The sequence below is a fragment of the Megalobrama amblycephala genome, linkage group LG2 (assembly GCF_018812025.1).
Source record: "Megalobrama amblycephala isolate DHTTF-2021 linkage group LG2, ASM1881202v1, whole genome shotgun sequence".
Taxonomy (NCBI): Eukaryota; Metazoa; Chordata; class Actinopteri; order Cypriniformes; family Xenocyprididae; genus Megalobrama; species Megalobrama amblycephala.
In genome coordinates this window covers 13,628,538-13,634,537 of record NC_063045.1, presented here as the reverse complement: position 1 = coordinate 13,634,537, position 6,000 = coordinate 13,628,538, and positions in this window count along the sequence as shown.

Genomic DNA, 6,000 nt, shown 5'->3' with positions numbered 1-6,000 from the left:
GCCTCAGAGACAGGACTAGGAGCAGCCCTGACACAGAGAGGTAAACCTGTGGCATTTGCGAGCAGAGCGCTGACACCCACTGAAAGGGGTTATGCACAGATCGAAAAAGATGTTTGGCCATAGTGTTCGGAATGGAAAAGTTCCATCAATATACTTATGTTAGAAAAGTGACTGTTCAAAGTGACCATAAGCCACTGGAGAATATTGTGAGAAAACCGCTACTTAGTGCACTAAAGAGATTACAAAGAATGTTACTCAGGCTGCAGAAATACGACATTAATGTGATCTATGTGCCTGGGCGAGACATGCTACTAGCTGACACACTAAGCAGAGCTTATTTACTTGACAGCAATCAGGGAGACACAGAGACAGATCTAGAGACTGTTAACATGATTACCTACTTACCAATCTCTGCAGAAAGACTATCAGCTATTCGCGATGCAACAAGGGAAGACACAAAGTTGCAGGAAGTGATTAAGTTGATTCTTACAGGATGGCCTCAGAACAAAAAAGACATTGAGCAAAACATTCAACACTATTTTGCTTTTCAGGACGAGCTGAGCTTTCAGAATGGCATAGTGTTTAGGGGAGAAAGAGCAGTTATTCCTGACACACTAAGAGCTGACCTGACCAGCCGCATACACTCAACACATCTGGGAGTGGAAGGTTGCCTCAGACGAGCATGCGAGTGTGTGTACTGGCAAGGGATGACTGAGCAAATAAAGACGTTTATTTCCAAATGTGACATCTGCAGGTCAATTGACTCCAAGCAACAAAAAGAGACATTGCATCCCCATGACATTGCCTACAGACCTTGGGCTAAGGTAGGGACTGATTTGTTTTCTTGGCACAATAAAGACTACCTAGTAACTGTGGACTATTATTCAAACTTTTGGGAGGTTGATTATTTACCGGACACCAAAAGTACCACAGTGATTCACAAACTGAAAGCACACTTTGCTCGTCAGGGGATTCCAGATGTGCTCATCTCGGATAACGGACCGCAGTACTCATCACACGACTTTAAAAGGTTCAGCCAAAAGTGGGAATTTGTGCACAGAACATCGTCACCCGGGTACCCCCAAAGCAATGGAAAGGTGGAGTCAGCTGTCAAAACAGCAAAACGTCTTATGCAGAAAGCTGCAGCTGCTGGACAGGATCCATACTTAGCTCTACTGGACCATCGCAACACACCGAGCCAAGGTCTCACCACCAGTCCAGCACAGAGACTTCTCAGCAGGAGGACCTGGACCCTTCTTCCTACTAAAGATACACTGTTGTTGCCTAAAGTGTCAAACAACAAACAGGGACTGATTAACAACAGACAAAGGCAGGAGAAATACTACAACCGCACAGCAAAAGACTTGGACTGTTTCACATCGGGGGACAGTGTTGGAGTCCAACCATTTGAGCCTTGTAAAACTTGGAAAACAGCTAGAGTGATTAGACCAGTGAGTCCCAGATCTTATGAGGTTGAGTTGGAGTCGGGTGGTGTCCTGAGGAGAAACCGTCGCCACCTCAGACACAACTACTGCCCACCCTCAACATCTGCACAAACAGGGGTGTTGACAAACTCACAAACTGTAGCTGCTGAATGTGCTCAGGGTAATGATCAAAGCACTGTTACTACGAGGTCGGGTCGTCAGGTCACAATGCCTACCTATTTGAGGGATTATTCTATGTGAAATTATTATTTGACATGTTTCGTAATTTTCTAGGTATGTTTGTGAGTTGCGGTTGCACTGTAAAAGAGAGGGTTAAAGGGTAAATGAATAATTGAGTGGACAGTTAATTTGCAAGGAATATATTGTCAAGAATAAGTTTACAAAATATGCACTTGAAGTTAATGTTCTAAGAGAACATAATATAAGTTTGCTTTTGAGTTTAGGCAAGATAATTATATGCATTTTGTTTCTGAAGCATTAATGTTTACATCTAAAGCTACTGAGAAGGAAATGTTAATTTTGTTCAAAAAAAGAAAAAGTATAACTTTTTAGTATAACAAAAAAAAAAAAAAAAAAAAAAAAAGAGAAAGGATGTAACAAGTGGATTGTTAGTTTTCCTGTCATGTTCCCAAGGGGACAGATTTGAGTGATGCACGATCGGAAGTGAGTGACGTTCAGACAGAGAACTAGGTTTTGGCACTTGTAATGCTGTTATTCACATGTGATAAATAAAGTAAGCAAGGATACTGCTTTAATCGTCCATTCTGTATAGTTTGATAAAACAAATCAGAATGAAACAGTTTGGGCTGTGACCAAAAAAAACTACTGGAATCAGCTCTACTTTCAGAAAGGTGTCATCATCACTGCTGGTCAAATGAAAGGAGACAGAACGTTCAGTGCGCTGTGTTCTCTTTAAGGAAAATCCTCTCTGCTTACTGCGTGTCTGTCTTTTCCAGGTGTAAACCCTTCCATCATTATAATCCCTTTCATCTCTCTTAAATTCATCCACCGTCTGTTTCTTTACATTTTCAGTGAATTTGAGCAGTTCATCCTGTAATTGGACTTCCATTTTTTCTTTTTCTTCATCTAATACATATGAGGAGTTTAATGAAGACTTAACTGGTTTTTACGGAATTGAAAAAAATTCTTCAAAAAGATGAAATGAATGCAATAACTCTCTGATTACTGGAGGCATGGTCTCATTCCACGGGCATTGCGCATTAGAAAATTTCCTGTTTATAGCATGGACAATAAGGAGTTTACAGAGAAAGGGGAAGCTATCCTTAACAAGTGTTCACTAGATCTAATGCTACTATTGTATGGCGGGCCGGAAGGTCCAAAAATATGGCTACTGACTTGTCGCGGGAATTCACTATACAATTGCCAGTAGCCACTGAGTTTACCACTGATAGGCCGGCGGTGCATCTGGATACACACTCTCCTCACGCAGCGAACGACTCACTTTCCTCACGCAGCTGACCACTGACTCTCCTCAGCCGGCGACTCACTTTCCTCACGCAGCGGACGAATCACTTTCCTCACGCAGCCGGCGACTCACTTTCCTCACGCAGCGGACGAATCACTTTCCTCACGCAGCTGACCACTGACTCTCCTCAGCCGGCGACTCACTTTCCTCACGCAGCCGGCGACTCACTTTCCGCAACCGGCGAGTCACTTTCCGCAGCCGGCGAGTCACTTTCTGCAGCCGGCGACTCACTTTCCTCACGCAGCATTAACTATACTCACGTTTCTTTTCAAATACTGTGATGGTGCAATAACTAACTACATCTAGTAAAATTGATCATTTTTGTGTTGTAAATTTAATTTATTCTGAAGCAGTATTCCCATCAGTGTTCTGTAAACTGTTACTGTTAAGATGTAAACTGTTAATCATCAGATTTGTATATGCCCCCTTAAAGGGATAGGTCAATCAAAAATAAAAATTCTGTCATCATTGACTTACCTTCTAGTTGTTCCGAACCTGTCTGAGTTTCTTTCTTCTGTTGAACTAAAAATATAGCTGACTGTAGCGAGTGACTTTCATAGTAGGAAAAAATAAATAAATATGGAAGTCACTGGCTACCATCAACTGGTTACTGACATTCTTCAAAATATCATCCTTTTTCTTTCTTCTGTTGAACTAAACTCATATAGGTTTGGAACAAACTACAGTGTAAGTCAATGATGACAGAATTATCATTTAGGTTTAACTATCCCTTGAAATTGATTGTCATGGCATTTATTTATTTTTTTTTTACCTTTATAAAAAGGTAATTTTCCTCTAACCTTGGCTATCAATCTCATGTTAATTAGAATAACTCACTGTAGGGCTTGTTATTTTTTCCATGGCAGAGGAAACAGAATCTGCATCAGAAGTGGCATTTAGATACATGTATAAAATTGAATATGAATGTGCAAAACAAGCATGAAAAACACTGTTTAACAACTTTACAATAAAGATCTATAAAGCTTTTGTGGATTTTACAAATTATCTTTATACAATATATACAATATTCTGAAAAAGTGACATTTCCCTTTTTGCAAAGTTCAGATGTTGATAAAATATATAACTTTAACTAAAGATAAATTTTTGATTTGCAGCTGTCATGCTTAAACACTGGTTCTGCAGATTTTTGACATTTCAAATTTGCATTGTTTTTGTAACCATCACATTAGTTTATGGTATACGTTACTTTCATGTTTTGTTTTGTTTGTTTTTTTTAAATCAGCTTACAACAGATTCCTTATTTGATAACACCATTCAAAAGAGCATTCACTACAAATAACATTTTAAACAAGGCACCAACAGCTTGGGCCCCTAAACAGTGACTGTTTCACTGAGTCTAATGTGATGGTTACAAAAACAATGCAATTTTGAAATGTCAAAAATCTGCAGAACCAGTGTTTAAGCATGACAACTGCAAATCAAAAATGTATCTTTAGTTAAAGTTATATATTTTATCAACATTTGAACTTTGCAAAAAGGGAAATGTCACTTTTTCATTATATTGTATATTAAAGATAATTTGTAAAATCCACAAAAGCTTTATAGATCTTTATTGTAAAGTTGTTAAACAGTGTTTTTCATGCTTGTTTTGCACATTCATATTCAATTTTATACATGCATCTAAATGCCACTTCTGATGCAGATTCTGTTTCCTCTGCCATGGAAAAAATAATGGTAAAAGCCCTACAGTGAGTTATTCTAATTAACATGAGATTGATAGCCAAGGTTAGGGGAAAAGTACCTTTTTATAAAGGTAAAAAAAAATGCCATGACAATCAATTTCAAGGGATAGTTAAACCTAAATGATAATTCTGTCATCATTGACTTACACTCTAGTTTGTTCCAAACTTATATGAGTTTAGTTCAACAGAAGAAAGAAAAAGGATGATATTTTGAAGAATGTCAGTAACCAGTTGATGGTAGCCAGTGACTTCCATATTTTTTTTTTCCTACTATGAAAGTCACTTGCTACAGTCAGCTGTTTGTTTACTGACATTCAAAATATATTTTTAGTTCAACAGAAGAAAGAAACTCATACAGGTTCGGAACAACTAGAAGGTAAGTCAATGATGACAGAATTTTTTATTTTTTGTTGACCTATCCCTTTAAGGGGGCATATACAAATCTGATGATTAACAGTTTACATCTTAACAGTAACAGTTTACAGAACACTGATGGGAATACTGCTTCAGAATAAATTAAATTTACAACACAAAAATGATCAATTTTACTAGATGTAGTTAGTTATTGCACCATCACAGTATTTGAAAAGAAACGTGAGTATAGTTAATGCTGCGTGAGGAAAGTGAGTCGCCGGCTGCAGAAAGTGACTCGCCGGCTGCGGAAAGTGACTCGCCGGCTGCGGAAAGTGACTCGCCGGCTGCGTGAGGAAAGTGAGTCGCCGGCTGAGGAGAGTCAGTGGTCAGCTGCGTGAGGAAAGTGATTCGTCCGCTGCGTGAGGAAAGTGAGTCGCCGGCTGCATGAGGAAAGTGAGTCGCCGGCTGCGTGAGGAAAGTGAGTCGCCGGCTGCGTGAGGAAAGTGATTCGTCCGCTGCGTGAGGAAAGTGAGTCGCCGGCTGAGGAGAGTCAGTGGTCAGCTGCGTGAGGAAAGTGAGTCGTTCGCTGCGTGAGGAGAGTGTGTATCCAGATGCACCGCCGGCCTATCAGTGGTAAACTCAGTGGCTACTGGCAATTGTATAGTGAATTCCCGCGACAAGTCAGTAGCCATATTTTTGGACCTTCCGGCCCGCCATACTATTGGTTGAGGAATCCAAAACAGATACACTAAAGGTTCAACAGGAGATAACTGAAATTAGAAACCAATTTTAAATAATGCAGCGACTGAAGAAAAAGAAAATTTGGAAGTCCAATTACAGGACAGACTACCAGACTAAGTGTAGACTGCAAGATAGATTATGGGATCACAATGCATTTCGTACAAGAAATAAAGACTACCCCATGGCAGTACATTATGCATCTGTACATTATTCTAATCTGTCTACTTTAAGAATTATTGGTTTGGAAATTGTAACTGGATCTATTAGAAAG